This window comes from Stegostoma tigrinum, chromosome 3, assembly GCF_030684315.1.
Source record: "Stegostoma tigrinum isolate sSteTig4 chromosome 3, sSteTig4.hap1, whole genome shotgun sequence".
In the NCBI taxonomy this organism is placed as follows: domain Eukaryota; kingdom Metazoa; phylum Chordata; class Chondrichthyes; order Orectolobiformes; family Stegostomatidae; genus Stegostoma; species Stegostoma tigrinum.
This window is the reverse complement of record NC_081356.1, coordinates 8972185-8988912: the sequence shown is the minus strand read 5'-3', so window position 1 is coordinate 8988912 and position 16728 is coordinate 8972185. Positions and strand designations below refer to the sequence as shown.

Genomic DNA, 16728 nt, shown 5'->3' with positions numbered 1-16728 from the left:
AGGCTGACTGCCTGCAGAATGGAACTGAAGCTCCCAGTCTCACTTCCCACCAGCTTTTTCTCATTCCTTTGCTGTGGCTGCGGGACTTACCTGCAGTGCATTTGGACCAGACTATTTTTCCTTCCTAACTGCACAAAGCAGCTCTTTTTTAAAGTGGAGTACAGTTTGCAATAACTGATGCCCACTCTTTAAGCCTGGAGTTTGCTGGGCCATATCAGATGAGCTGGTATAGTGACAATAACTTCTTCAAGCTGTAGTTTTAGATTCCGAGTTTCCCTCACTTAGTCAAACAAAGCTTGAAAGGTCTCTCCTCGCCTTGTTCTTTTATCCATAGTTGGTAAACTGGTAACTTTCATCTGTGGAATAGTATGTAACTTGCCAGTGTTTCAGGGCATGATGATAACTCGGGCTGTTTGGAATCATTTTGTCCTATCTGTTAATTTTTTCAAAGAAGAATCTGCCCAGGTAGTGCCATGTTGATTATTTCTGCCCTCATTGTGTTTTGTCCATTATTTGACATGATGTGGTTCTTGAAGGCAGCAGTGAGAGGTGAGTAGTGGTGAGGACCAGTGATCCCAGTCCATTCTACTTCAGGATGCAGCTGACTGAAGGTACAAGGGTCTACATCGATCTGAAGAACCCATACACCACAATGAGAAGCTGAGCACAAGAAAAGCCAAGCAGTGTATTTCAGTTGGATTTAAAAGGAGAATGTCTCATCTTGAAGTACTCACACATTTTACTTGGACCATAGTCGATGGGTGATACAGGTATAATGTTATCTACATATGTTTGTACTGAAACATTTATTGGAATCTCTCTATTGTAGTGTATTTTTCAGATCTCTCAATTGAGAGTTTAAACTCCCACACTAAAATTCATGACCTTCAGTTTCTCCTTAGTTAGATTCCATCTTCTGTCAACTTATCCATTTGGATAACTTGTTCATACCCTCCACAAGTCTTTTACAATTTGCATCGCAACTGTCAACCCCTCCATTTTTATGTTACCATCATCTTTTAAAGCTTTTCTCCCCAAGCCTGAGCCAAAACTTTTTAAAGATGGTTTCTTTCCTATTTAAAGCATTTTTATTTCACTCTGTGGGTTGAGTACTTTAGCTTCTGTTTAACATTTACCCTAATATAACATCTCTAGCAACATTTTCAGCCAAGTAAGAGCTCAGTAGAAATACATTTTATATGAATCAGCAAGAAAACTTTTCTTGGGAAAGATTCAACTGCGGGCAGTAATCTTTTCAATATTAGAAATAACTTCAAAAGCCTGCAAGAGATAATCATAGTTTTATTCCTTAAAGTAAATTATATTGTATAAAAAAATTGATTAGATTTGATCTGAATTTCTTGCTTGCATACACCATGAAAGTATGCATTTTGAAATGATCAGATCTCATTGTTATTTGGTTGAGCACTGTGAAAACTTGTTTTATCTGTGATGACTTGAAACCTACAGTCAAAAAAGAGATAGCATGATAAAATAAAGGGAACATACAGAAGAATATTAGCCAATTGTAAGGTGGTTCAGATTTCTAGTTTCCCTTTCAACAATCCCATTACTTATTGTAGGTACTTGTCTGGATTGTAATCAGATTGGATTCAGTCACGTACCACACAACATGTAAAACTTGAGCCCTCTCAGAAAGATGCCAAGGTCTGCACTTTCCATACCCTTGAGTGCCAAATGTGGGAAAATTACAGCAAAAAATAAGAACCAGAATTCTAATGTTGAGAAAGCAAATTTCAATACTTTTTCCCATATGATTAAAATAGTGAGTTCAGGATCCTGGTTGAAGAGCAGCAAATGCCTTATTTAAATGTAAGCAAAATATGGCAGCTGCTGGAAGTCTGAAACAAGCACAGTGAATATTGGAGAAACTCAGCAACATCTGTGGAAAGAGAAAAACACAGGTAATGATTTGTGTCCGGGATGGCTCTTCATCCCCTTGTCTGTAAAACAGTCATATAGCACTCAAAAGAATAACAGTTTCACTGTCCACAGATTTTGCAGGACCTGCAGTTTCTGCAGTAATCTGTTCTTGTACCCTTTATTGAGATACAAATGCATATAAATGAAATTTAACTCATCTCATTTCCATGCAGATTCCAATTCTCCTCTCCTTCACTGAGAATCTAGATAGCAGTTCTTGAGATGAACCTTAGAGAGGGTTACCTGCAGTGGCAGCTCATTGACGGCTTCTCTAGATTTTAATCCAACTCTGTCTTCATCACAATGTTTCTACATGCTCCACAAGCACTATCCTCTTCCATCCTTCATTCATGCAAGTTGGCTTTGGCAAAACATCAGCCTGACCACATCATCGTGGCTGCTGTATACCAATTCTCACACCATTTCACCTCTTCAGGATTTCAGTCTGGAACTTTCAGACATTTATGACCTGCGTACTTCTGCATGTTACTTTATGGGGAACACTCATCATCTACATAGAATATATCTTATGGAGTTTGGCTTCACTGCTGAGGGCTGATTCACTTTGTCCTTGCTTGGATGCTTGCATTACTTTTTAACACCTTGGCTCTTCAGTGCTGATGTACAGGCTGAGAGTCTCTGTTGCTTGCTTGGCTTTTTTTTTATCACAGAGGTTGACGCAAGCAGTTTGTGATAGTTCAAAGTTCCAAACAGCCAAAGGGCTGGATATGTTGCTGTATGGCATTGTTCTATGTTAATATCACACCTTCAGTGCCATAGAATCCGAACAGTGTACAAGTAGGTCATTCAGCCTATTGAGTCCACACTGACCATCCAAGGAGTAGACTCACTCCTCTACTCTATTCCTGTAACCCTACATTTCTCAAGGCTAATCCACCTTACCTGCACATCTTTGGACTGTGGGAGGAAACCAGAGCACCTGGGAGAAACCCACGGACACAGGGAAAATGTGCAAGCCCCACACAGACAGTTGCCCAAGGGTGGAATCAATCCCAAGTCCCGACACTGTGAGATGGCAATGTTAACCAGTAAGCCACCATGCTGCCTCTAATATGTGCCAGATATTTTTGTGTGGTGAACATACTGCATGTGCACTGACTTTTGTCACGTGTGGAAGTCAACGAGACCAATCTTTAGTGAGCCGCTGGTCATTCAGGGGTGCTGCCCTGAGCAGCCAAGAGTCTTGTCTGATTCCAGTCCAGGTGGTTGGCTACAATCAGCTGAATACTTGGTCCTACTGGAGTTTGGGGATTCATGTCTTTACAAGTTGGGGATTAGGCTATAATCAGTTCTGCAGTTGAAGTCTGTGAATTATAAATGTGTCAATAGGGCTGTTGTCACACCATCAATCTGGCTGTTGTACCATCCCATTGGATACTGACCTGTCAAGCTGTTCTGAGGGTGGGGTATGGTCAGTTTTGGGGTTTGGGCATTAATGGTCAGAAGGGAGTCAGATTACAGTGAAAGGAGGCTATTCAAGATTGGGTGGATGCCAGAGAGCTAGCAGATTGGAGAAGGCCGTAGGTGGGGTGTAATTGCATTTTTACAACTCAAAATCATTCTGCCCTTGGTAAAGATATGGCAATTGTCATGGACTCCTGGGTGAATTGGGAATGCCGACTGTTACATAAACAGACTCAAAGGAAATGGTGGGAAGGCTGAAAGTTCATTGGAGACATGGACAGGAACATTAAAAGAAATGTGAATGATGGCCATCATCCTGCTATACCAGTGCGAGGCTGCAGCTCACTCAGACAGACACAGAGCTGAAACCTTCCACCTCCAATCCCAAGTAAACTGTGCAATAATAAAACAAAAAGGCTGCAGATTAAGCTACTGTTTTTCTCTGTGGTGTGGAGTAAAATTGTTTTCAGTAATGCCACCCATCTGGCATCCAATTACATTGGCAGTTCATTCACTGCCCAAAAATGAATATGACAAAACATGGCCTCAAGTAACCACATTACTTGTGCCAATTGCCTCCATGTCGTGTTAGACTGGCAAATATAATCAGGCATAACCTTTTAAATGCCATCTGGGTTTAACCTTTCTGAATCATATTTCATAGCCATCACTAGAAAATGCTTCAGAGGTGCCACATTCACCCACTGAACCAGAAGCATGCAAGGACACGGTCTGTGATGTTCAAGGGTAGTTCATTTTGGGAGAGAATAGCTATCACATTAGCTTGCTGTCAGAATTTCACTGTTCTGAATATATACATCCAAATGACATTACATGCCGCAGAATTCCGAGACGTGGCATTGTGCAATGGAGACTTAGGAAGGTGGTCACTGAGTCAGGGCATATAATGTGACTGATTTGAGGCACTGGCAGTACCATTCTTGAAGTTGTATTCATCTTCTGACACTTCCCATGGATTGTTGGCTTGTGCATCTGACATGGACATTTCTATGGTTAGAATCCTTGTGACCTTGGTTCGCACACAAAGACAACATAGAAGGAGACAGTTATTATAACTTTATCAGTAAGTACAATAATCTCCAATTGTTGTCTCACAGCTGTGAGAAGGAGAAGCACCAGGTGAAGATCCATCAAGGAGATAGAGGAGAAAGATGATCAGCCATGATCATAGTGAACAACAGAGTAGCCTTGATAGGCTGAAAGGCCTACCCTTGTTCCTCATATTTCTGACAGCAGTAAGCACTTTCACCTCTTCTGCTATGTGATCCCGCAGAGGGAGACCAAAGTGGCCAGTTATAAGAGTTGATGAATGGAAGATTGTATGCAAAAATTTGCCAAGGGTCATGATGGACCAAACACCATGAGATTCACTTGAAAAAGTACTGCCAAAGGATGGTAAAATTCAACCCTAAATTCCAGTGTAGTGGACAATACTGCATGTTTATTAGCAATTAATTTAAAAATTGGCTACATAATGTTATAGCAACATATCGCTGAAGCAAAACAATATGGAGAATTTGGCAACCTGTAATGCAGTCCTCCCCTCAACCTTAACCTTTTCCCTTAAATCCATTTTTCACTTTGTTTCCTTCTTAGGAAATGGTGAATAAAGTTGACAATTTGCCCCATATGTGTAGATATAGAAGGTAAATGAACCATTGTGAGTTATGTCACCTATTCTTTGGAAGCTCGTTTGATTTTTTTGAAGAGTGAGGAGATTTTCCTAAACTGGTCTATGGTCATTTTGTAAAAATTTCCACCCTTTCTCCACCCATCTTTTCTGAGATTGAGTGGTTTAAAGTTATGCGTGGGTAGATGATATGGTGCAGAAATTACACCGGTTCAGAAGAGCTCACTGAGTCAGTTGGTATGTTTTTATGCCTGATAGTTGGGTCATTGCTTGTGAAAGTATCTGTGTTACAGCTAAATGTGTCATCAAATTTCCTGTTTCTCTTTTGTCTCTCAGTGATCTGGACACTGGCTAAGAACGAAGATCCAGTTTTTTGAACAGTAATGCACACAGCAATAATCCAGTCAAGATTATTTCAAGCAAATTGACAATACTGCAGAAACGTGCAGCCTGACACATGAAATAATTACAAATAGAAATAGAAATTGCTGGAGAAACTCAGTAGGTCTGACAGTATCAGTGGAGAGAAAACAGACTTAATTTTTCAGGTCCAGTGACCCTTCATGTATCAATTTTATTTATTTTATCTTGAAATAATTCTTCGGAATGTAGGAGTAGGAGTAGACCATTCAGTAACTTGAGACTTCTCATGTTGTAAGAAATGCCAAATCCTCACTTGCTGCAATTATAAACTCTCTATAACCCAATAGAACTTTCAACAACTATCATCTGCAGTACAGCCTGCTAGTACAGGGATCCTATCTGTTCTTGATCAAGAATGGATGCTTATGGGATGCTCTTGTAAATGCCTCACCTTGGGAAATGAGGCAGAATCAGTAGATGTAATCATAACAGCAAAGTGTCTCTCTCACTGACCATCGTAGTGAAACTAAATCACAAATATTTAGTGGTTGACTTTATTCCAGTTAACACCTCCATTCTTTCTATTATCCCCAAGCATGAGTTAGCAAAGGACCTTTCCCCAGCTTTTGACTGTCAAGAAACTAGATTTTCAAGGTGGGGTGAGACAAGGAATTGTACCAATTTATCGAGTGCACAGATTTTGTTTGTTGAGTTTGATTGTTAATTTAGGTTTGAAACCCAAAAATCAATCTTCACCATTAGTCTAACATTTTGTATCAGAGATAATGGGAACTGCAGATGCTGGAGAATTCCAAGATAATAAAATGTGAGGCTGGATGAACACAGCAAGCCAAGCAGCATCTCAGGAGCACAAAAGCTGATGTTTCGGGCCTAGACCCTTCATCAGAGAGGGGGATGGGGAGAGGGAACTGGAATAAATAGGGAGAGAGGGGGAGGCGGACCGAAGACGGAGAGTAAAGAAGATAGGTGGAGAGAGTATAGGTGGGGAGGTAGGGAGGGGATAGGTCAGTCCAGGGAAGACGGACAGGTCAAGGAGGTGGGATGAGGTTAGTAGGTAGATGGGGGTGTGGAGGCTTGGGGACCACTTTGCAGAACACCTCCGCTCAGTTCGCAACAAACAACTGCACCTCCCAGTCACAAACCATTTCCACTCCCCCTCCCATTCTCTAGATGACATGTCCATCATGGGCCTCCTGCACTGCCACAATGATGCCACCCGAAGGTTGCAGGAACAGCAACTCATATTCCGCCTGGGAACCCTGCAGCCATATGGTATCAATGTGGACTTCACCAGTGTCAAAATCTCCCCTTCCCCTACTGCATCCCTAAACCAGCCCAGTTCGTCCCCTCCCTCCACTGCACCACACAACCAGCCCAGCTCTTCCCCCTCCCACCCACTGCATCCCAAAACCAGTCCAACCTGTCTCTGCCTCCCTAACCGGTTCTTCCTCTCACCCATCCCTTCCTCCCACCCCAAGCCGCACCCCCATCTACCTGCTAAAATCATCCCACCTCCTTGACCTGTCCGTCTTCCCTGGACTGACCTATCCCCTCCCTACCTCCCCACCTATACTCTCTCCACCCATCTTCTTTACTCTCCATCTTCGGTCCGCCTCCCCCTCTCTCCATATTTATTCCAGTTCCCTCTCCCCATGCCCCTGTCTGATGAAGGGTCTAGGCCCGAAACGTCAGCTTTTGTGCTCCTGAGATGCTGCTTGGCCTGCTGTGTTCATCCAGCCTCACATTTTATTGTCTAACATTTTGTGTTAGTTTTCCATTTAAGATGCCACACATGGCTGTGCGTGACTGTAAGCTATAAGATCTTCTCTAAAAATATATATCTGTCTGAAAAAGTTCAGCAGTACCCCTGAGGCAAATTTCAGATTGCTGTTTCTATATGGTGTAAACAGCCTTCTTCCCTCAGATGTTAGTTGTCAAGTTAAAGGTAACTTTATTTGACATTTACACCAGTAACTTAATGCTGTTTGTTAAATGAATAATGTGGATAGATAAATACCATAAAAAATATTTATTTTTATTAATACTGTGCAGGTGATGACAGAAGCTTATTCTGGTTCAGTTTTCATTCAGAAAATGACTTGTTTTTTTACCCTATTTGTACTAGATCCATTTAGAATTTATCTATCATAAAAACAAAACTATTTGAAGAAACAGACTTGGCTGAAGGTAGACTGAGAGATAGGGATTGCCTAGATTTTATAGGGTGCTGAGTTCCTCTGTTAGAATGTCATGGGAAGACTACCCATAATTCTGACAGATGTCCAACAGCAGCTCAGTGCTTTAGGACAGAACTTCTGTATCTATCTCAGGAGGAAGCCCCACTTGAAGAGCCTTTGGCAAATCTGATATAGAATCACTGTCTCTTCCCAACAGTGCTAGCTGGAAGTGGTAGTTACTGCTGGGGTTACCGGCAGTTCCAAAATGTCATTGAGTCTTGGCATGCGGGTGGTGGGGGTGTGGTATGTGAGTTTGGGGGCCTAGGTTCATAGGCAGAAATCTGGTGAAGGTAACCAGCTAATATCCATTAGGCCAACATCTATAAAGTTAAGAATGGTTTACAAAAGTGACTCCCTTTTTATGTTCAGTCTCGACAATATTTACTCAGGCTTCTCTTTTCCAGGATGTTATGTTGGGCTGAATCTTACATTTTTTTTGGTGAAGTATGTATTATGTCAATTTTTTTGAATGGTTCCTCACCATGAGGCCAAGTGAGATTTCTGTATCTTACCAGATTTGTCTTATTAACTCATTATCCTTCCCCCATGAGATTCCTCATGTTGGATTCTAGTCCTCTCTTACCATACAGTACTCCAAAACAACTAGCCGCTTACTGAATATCTGCCAAAAGACCTACATCCTTGGTCCCAAACCTGAGAAAGGCCACTATGCACCCAGAAGTGTATTTCCAAGCTGCCTTGCTATGTTACGGAGAGATTGAGAATATGTTGAAGAAGCTGTAATTTTCCAGTAGGGTCCCAGATGGGTGGCACAAAGGTTGGGCATCACTCTTCTCTCTGCTACCTCACTTTCAGTCTACTTCTGCTTCTGCCCACTAAGGCTCAGACTCTCACTATTGCCTGCTATCTTTGACCTCATCCACTCTCTCTGCCCCCCCCAACCTCCCACACCACAAACCCTGAATGGCCCCTGTGCTGCTTACTGACCTCCCTCTGACCTCACTGCCTTTGCCTTTGCTGCACCAGCAGCAACAGCTATTTCAGAGGCTTTCAGTTTGCTCAATCCCTCCCTTTCTCACATTCCAAGAGAAGACAGACTACAACAGGACAGAAGAGGCTTGAACAGTTGTAGGGAGTGTCTGCAATTAGACTTCTCACATAATCCTGGCCCTTGTAGCAGAAGAATGGGCCCACTCCTGCAGGAAAGCTGAAATATTCAAGCCCCACCAATATACTAACTACCATTCTTCATTCCACTGTAACGCTCACATTAACCTCGCTGTCAGTCTCACTCATTGCACACCATTGGCCACTGTGCCTACTGTCCCTGTTCCATTCTGCAGGTACCAGTAGGATGCCCACCGCCTCTCCGTCAGAAGTCACCTCTTTGACCTCTGAGGATGAGGACACTGAGGTCTCCGTGGAATTATGGCAAGGTTGTTTCCTATTCCTTCCACCAGTCAGGATACTGGCACCTCAATGGGAATGTGAGCTTGAGAAAGTTTAGGAGCAACGGCTGATGAGTACCTTCCTCTGACAACTCCATAGTTGGTCAAGGAAGAAATGGCCAAGGCTACTGGCATTTGAAGAGCTGCCAGAGGCCAGGCACCTGCTCAGCTCAGGCAGGAGAGTACTCTGTGTTATCGACAATCAGAGACCTCACTCCCATGAACTGGGAGGAGCAGGAACAGACAGATCTGTGGGAGGCAATGACATTCATTGACCAGAGACTATAAGAGTGCATGAACACATGCAGTTCATGCCTCCATGGTTGCCATGGACAGCCAAGTCCATAAACCTCAGGTTCAGCTGGAGAAGCACACACTGACAGTCCGTTGGTTCTCAGGATTGAAGGCATGACAATTAGGGGATAGGAAGCCTGGCTCACACTCCAAGTGCATCCTTCCTCACAAGGAGTCAGGACAGTGCCAGGTTGCATCCATCCAGAGATGGAACCACACAAGCTCTCCTCAAGACATTCCAACCCTAACCCTGACCTAACCCTAACAGTTCATCGCCACCATGCCTGCCTCTTTCAGCCGTTACAGCCTGAATATGAGGAAGGTTCACTTGCCTCTGGCAAATTGTTTGGGTCATCCAGGGTTGCCCAACCTAAACCCTGGGCCAACGGGCTCTATTGCCAAGCAGGCTTCTGTCATGCCAACTGCAGAACCAGGGATCACAGTGAGGTGTAGGGGGAGGGAAGGAAAAAAGAAACATTGTTCAATGCACTTAGGTGGCATGGGTGATATTGGATTGTGTATGTATTCTCACATTTGCATAAATATTATTGATTTGGCACTCCATCTTTGTTTGCGTCTCTTTGTCACCCTGAGTGTAACAGCACCAGCATGTCAAGTTCACACAGGATATACTATAGATCAATGTCTGCAGCATGTTGAAACAAGAGGAACAAGCTTTAAATGGTTTCTTCTGTCATCACTGACCCTCATCCGAAAACATTCTGATTCTGTGTTCAAAAGTGCTGGTGTGAATGAGGTGGTTAACATTATCTGGAGTAGGGTGGGGTAACATACATTGAGCCAATATATTAGGGTCACCAGGAATCTGGGAGTTCACAGAGTTGTGTCTTGTATAGTGCATGGATCAGCATGTAATGTTCTTGCTCTCTAAAGGGCCTGAGAAGGTGAACCTTGTAGCCTCCCATCCCTTGCAGGTTGAGACACTTATGCCACCCACCATGAGTGTGATCACAATCATTTTCTTTCTCATTGTGAACTTTCCATTTCCAGCATGATAGAAGGTTACAATGAATGTTCTCTGGCCAGTGGCTTGCAGCTTCCATTACTGTTTGCCCTGAACATCCAGCTCCTCCTCTTGGTATTCCCTTCAGTGAACCCCTTAAGCTTCACATCTCCATGGGTCCCCACATGACCTGTATGCTTCTGCCCACCTTACCCACCATCCCACCCACCCCAACACCCCCAGATCTCCCGGCAAATGAGGTGACAATGTCAGAGGTGTCTCTAGTCATAGACAATCACCTATCCCCCCTTACCCAGTTACCATCTGTACCTTACCATGTCACCACCTTACAAAAACTGTCAGTCCACCCCCCCTTGACATTGTCACCCCACTTTTCTCCCTGTCTGATCCCCTGATCCAAAAGCATAGGCTTCTAAGTCTCCTGCACATCTGGTAATGTGGAATACTGCATCCCATTAACCTAATAATGTCTGTGGCCCACCCCCTCTATGCGCACGGCCCAGAATGAGAAGTGCCCTGCCCCCTGACTGATACCAGCACATCTCCCTAACCAAGTTAGCCTCACCCCCATCCCCAAGTCTGACTGCTTTGGAGCCACAATACTGACCATTCCCAGCTCCCCAGTCTGTAAAGACACAGACCCTTTGACTATGACCAATCTCCTAATCTGGTATAACAAGGTGAGGAGCTGGATGAACACAGCAGGCCAAGCAGCATCTTAGGACCAGGAAAGCTGACATTTTGGGCCTAGACCCTTCATCAGATATGGGGGAGGGGAAGGGGGTTCTGAGATAAATAGGGAGAGAGGGGGAGGTGGATCAAAGATAGATAGAGGAGAAGATAGGTGGAGAGGAGACAGAAAGGTCAAAGAGGTGGGGATGGAGGAGCCAGTAAAGGTGACTGTAGGTGAAGAGGTAGGGAGGGGATAGGTCAGTCCAGGGAGGACGGACAGGTCAAGGGGGCGGGATGAGGTTAGTAGGTAGGAAATGGGGGTGCGGCTTGAGATGGGAGGAGGGGATAGGTGAGAAGAAGAACAGGTTAGAGAGGTGGGGTGAGCTGGGCTGGTTTTGGGATGGGTTAGTGGTGAAAGGAGATTTTGAAGCTTGTCAAATCCACGTTGATACCATTGGGCTGCAGGGTTCCCAAGTGGAATATGATTCGCTGTTCCTGCAACCTTCAGGTGGCATCGTTGTGGCACTGCAGAAGGCCCAAAATGGGCATGTTGCCTGAGGAATGGGAGGGGGAGTTGAAATGGTTCGCAACTGGGAGGTGTAATTGTTTATTGCAAACCAAGCGTAGGTGTTCTACAAAGCGGCCCCCAAGCCTCCGCTTGGTTTCCCTGATGTAGAAGAGGCCACACCGGGTACAGCGGATGCAGTATTCCATATTGGCAGATGTGCAGGTGAACATCTGCTTGATGTGGAACGTCTTCTTGCTCAAACCCTGTCAGTCCGCAGTCCGGACCCACCCTTTACAGTTCCTGACTTTTCCTCTAGTCAGGGCCCAGCTTTTGGGCAGTAACTTGGATGTCCTGGTAGATGGGGTGGTGGAGAGATAGGATATCTTCTGCCTGCAAAACCAGCAGTGGACATCGGGACATGCCAGCATAGCCCAAGGTTGAGACCCCAGTCAGTGTGGTGTCTACTGTCTGTAGGAACGGCCACATCAGTGACATTGTCTGCCAGTGTTAAGTGCCACTGCTTTCTCTCTGATACCTGACACTCACTCTGTCTGTGCTACAGTACCCACCTCCCACCAAGGCCCGTGCTCTGAAACTCTTGGTATTACCTGCAACATTTTCCCTCCCTCGCAGTCACCCACCCCAACCACCAGCACCACAAGCCCTGCTTGCCTTCTGCGTTGCCGACTCATTCACATATGACAACTCCTCACCGGCACCAAACGTACCGGCCACTTCCACTTTCTGTATTACCTGCCTGTCCCCTTATTCCAGGACGGAAAGATCAAGACCGATGCTAGGCTGTCTGGCATTCAGACCTTCAGCCTGTATGAGGAGAAGGTCCCAATCCTTACCACCTGACTGACTGTGTCCAGCCTCTTGGACTGGTATCAGAGGCAGCATTTGGTTTTCTGTGCAGTGACCTCCTGCACAAGGCTATCTCCCTTGATTTGACTGAGAACTGCTAACAATGATATGAACCTTCCTGGCTTTGTGTCTGTGCTCAATAGCATACAGCAATACTGTGAGCTTTGTATTGCTGAAGGACAAGGTGCAAAAAGTCAAGGCAGGGATCCTGTTAACATCCAGGGAGGCTAAAAGTGAGAGATTGCAGCCTAGTCCAGTGTATGAGCTGGGTACATGTCCCTGAGTGCATAGTGTCCTTGCTGCAGAAATACAATGACAATTGCCATTATGCATCAAGATGCAGTATTGATCAGAGATGTACCATCAGGGTTCATAGGGTCTGGCATTTGTCAGATATCAATGTCCATGAACATGGGCTGACTGTGGCTGGTGACTATGGAACCAACCGTGAGATGTTAGTGCTTGGTGTCCAACATGAAGGTCCTTTGGAGCAAGCAGTGAGCTGAAATTACCAGGAACTCACATTGAGAATTCTTGGCATCTAATTTGCTCATGGCCAATGGTATTGTGGGAAGCTGAATGTTAGAGTTCGCCAAATTGATTCCTAATGGCAGGACCGACAGATGAGGAGAGATTGATTGTGTTAGGATTGTTTTCACAGGAGTTTAGAAGACTGAAGGGGGATCTAATTGAAACCTGTAAAATTCTAAATGGACTATATAAACTAGATGGAGGAAGGATGTTCCTGATGAAGGGGGTGCGCAGACCAGGGGACATTGTTTAACGATAAGGGGTAAATGTTTTGGTGCTGAGATGAGGAGCAATTTCTTCACACAGAGAGTGAGACTATGGAATTCATGACCACAGAAAGTAGTTGAGGTCGAAATATTGTGTTTTCGAGAAAGAGATAGAAATAGCTCTTGTGGATAAAGGGATCAAGGGACATGACGAGAGGCTGGGATTGGGGTTTTGAGCTCGGTGATCAGCCATTTGAATGGCAGAGCAGGCTCGATGTTGAATGGCCTACTCCTGCTCCTATCTTCTATGTTTCTAATGAGGTGAGGTATGCAGTTAATAAGACTAGCAAGCAATAATCCTCTTTATTTGAAGACTCACTGCTGCCTACCAAGAATCACATCTCCCATGTCCAGAATGTAGTTATAAGGTGCAGCGAGTTGCTCCTGAGATACACCTCGAGGGGGTTTTTGTCTGATTCTGCCACTTCTTTCACCATAGCCCACGTTGTTCTGATCTTTTAAGATTCTGCCAAGTTTTTCAGCTACAGATTTAAGTAAGGCACAATATTTGACTGTTGTCCCATAATATGTGATTTAAATAGCTTTTGAATTTTGATTTTCTGTGTATATCTTTACAAAATTCATCATTTAGAAAAATATCTTGAATTTTGTTTTGTAGATAAATTATATTGAAAGGGTGACAGGTTTCTCTGAGCCTTAAAAAGTTCAAAGAAGTAAGGACATTGAACATTTTTAAAATAAAGAGGCTCTGTGATAGTTTTGCCTATTCTCATTTTTGACAAGTACAGCAAAGTAGATTTGACAGTATCACATCATGAATGGGGCTGACATATGTGTGTCAGTCTTCTCATCATGCAGTAGTTCTGCAGGTGGTCTGTAATCTGCTTGCTAACTTTTCTTATCATATGTAAACCAATACTTTTCATAAATCCCTGATCCTGATGCATTTCTGTCATTCAGTTAAAACAGCAGTTGCATACTGACTGCACAAGCCCATATCTGGCAGCAAGTAATGTGGGCTCAGACCAGAGATGACAGCCTGGATTGTGCTGAAGGCACTGATGTTTATCTTGTAGTACTCGGTACTTGATGTTTGATAAGGCTGAATTTAAACACCTGCCTCCAGAAATCCAAATAACGACTTAAGGATGCTCACACTCAGTCATCTAAATTAAAGCTTTAGCTAATATTGGAAAATGAATGATAAACCTCCACCTTCTCTACCACCTTTGAATACACAGATATATCAATTTTCATTTAATTTTGTTTTAATATTTTTTACACCATTCCCTGCACATAGTTTGATTGTAATTGCAGAGTGACTAAGCAGAACATCACAGGTGTTAACAAATGTCAAGCCCCTTCATAATATGCAAAATACCACCACCTCTTACCACAACATCATTGTGCAAATCAGTCTAATTATGAAACATCATTTCTGGATTTTGTGTTACACAGAATTAAGTTCTTGGCCACTTTTGTTCACAACTTATATCCATGACCAGGATGTAATACAGGTAGATTGATAGTGAAATTTGCCAAAATTACCCAAATATGATCTACAGTTAATTCTTTCAAAATAAAACCGAAAGAAATTATGAAAGGATCTTGATAAGGTGGAGGTACAGGCTATTATTTGTTCAATAAAATTCAATAGTGGCAAGTGAGAAGTGATACACCTCTGTACAAAAAAAACCCAGTTGGTTTATAATGCTGTAAAACAAAGTTGTGGAGTTCCAGGTTTCATATATGAACAGGAGTAGGCCATTCAGTCCTTTGAACCTGTTCTGACATTCAGTGAGAGCATGGCTGATTTTTGGCCTGACTCCATATACACATTTTTGATCCATTTCCCTTTCATAGCTTTGCTTAACAAAATTTTTCTACATCAAATTTAAAAATAACAATTGATCTAGCTTCAACTGCTATGTGTGGAAGAGAGTTCCAAACCTATATATCTTTGTGTGTAGAAGTGTTTCCTAATGTCTCTCCTGAACAGCCTCGCTCTAATTCTCAGACTACACCCCTAGTTCTAGAATCCCCAGCCAGTGGAAATAGTTTACCTTTATCTACTCTCTCTTTTGCCTTTAATATCTTGAATGAGATCACCTTTTAACATTCTAAAGTTTAGAGAAAATGGGCCTAATTTGTCTAATGTCTCCTCATAATTCAAGATCATCTCAAGATGTACAGAATGCTAAAGACAAAATGTAGTGATCAGATATTGTTCAATTTAAGAAAACCTTTTTGATACTTTATTCTAGGTTTCCTTCTGGAGGGATAGTCTAGCTGTAGAGTGGGCCCAAGGCAATTAACCATTTGTTACTTGGCAGGAGGAATGCAAGTGCAGTTAAAGCCTTGAAAAGTCAAAACTTTTGTATAGTTGTGTGTTATAATCCACGTCTTTTTAAATGACAATTTGTTCTATTCCTCACATTTTATTGCAGTAATTTTCCCATTGTCGAGGTTAGATTTATTGACCAGTAATTATTAACCACACACCTCACTAATTGCAATATTTTTGCATTGTCTCTCTCTATTCTGAAAACAAACACAAAGGATTCATAAAGAATCATAACAATGGCTTTTGCCTCTGCACATGGAATGCTGCTATGATACCTAGCAAGATCCATTCTTACTTCAGCTCTTCCTTTTGTTTCCCATGGATCAATCCTCCATCGAACCCCTTCACTGCTGGAGGCAAGAGTCTCCTGGGGATATTAATGACAATTATGAGCTAAATCCCCATATCGTAGCTGAAGAAGTTTGATAGAGTTGATAATGTAAAAAATATTTTGCTGCTCTCTACTCACATTTATATTCAGTCTTTGTGCACTGCTTAATAATCTGTATATATTTCCTTTGTTTCTCCTCTTCCTTTGTGCTACTAAAGTGGTGCTAAATATTTGTAATGTTATGCAGTGTATTGTGTAAATAATATATTATGTAGTGGATTACTAGCAATCTAGATAGGCAGTCAAGTCTGCCAAGCTCTCTCTGTACAGATCAGACAATTACAGTGTTGCTTCAGCATGTTGACAGCCCGCTTGATGAAGTTTCATTTGAGAGCATGGATCACTCTTTAGGCCAACTTTGTAGCTATGCATGAATCTTCATATAAGACGTGAGCCCAGTCTGAAGAGAAAGTCATGTCATCCAACTTTGTGGCCTGATGATTTGCTTGGATTTAAGGTGGCATGACTGCTGTAGGAAACTGGTCAGTTTCCTTAAAATGTGCTATCTGTGACCCCAAATGAGAAATGAATTGCAGGTGTTGGCGTTGACCTGGGGTGGACAAGGTCAGAAGTCACATGAAACCATGTTATAGTCCAACAGGGTTTATGTGAAATCACAAGTTTTCAGAGTGTAGCCCTAGCTGACAAAAGGGACGTGAGTTCTGACTTTGCTCAAATGAGAAAGGGGTTGAAAGAATGGACTGGAATCCTTCTAAATCAAAAGTATGTTGGGTTGATCATGGAAGCACACAAGGCAATTTGTCTTGAGGGGTTGTGTAACATGGATAAAGCTTTGTGATGATTCAACCTCCTTTTCTCTGTCTGTTAGGAAAGAGATGTGACATTCTTACTGATAAAG

The 16728-nt window shown here is 43.0% G+C and overlaps 1 protein-coding gene across 1 annotated transcript in view; it reads left to right on the top strand.

The window, feature by feature from the left end:
* The first annotated feature begins 681 nt into the window (after positions 1 to 681).
* Positions 682 to 16728, top strand: part of LOC125450053 (doublesex- and mab-3-related transcription factor A1-like) — a 159614-nt gene continuing 143567 nt past the window's right edge. Inside the window, exon 1 of the mRNA XM_059642830.1 lies at positions 682 to 770. The gene's annotated coding sequence lies outside the window, so the exon portion shown is untranslated. The remainder of the gene's footprint in view (positions 771 to 16728) is intronic.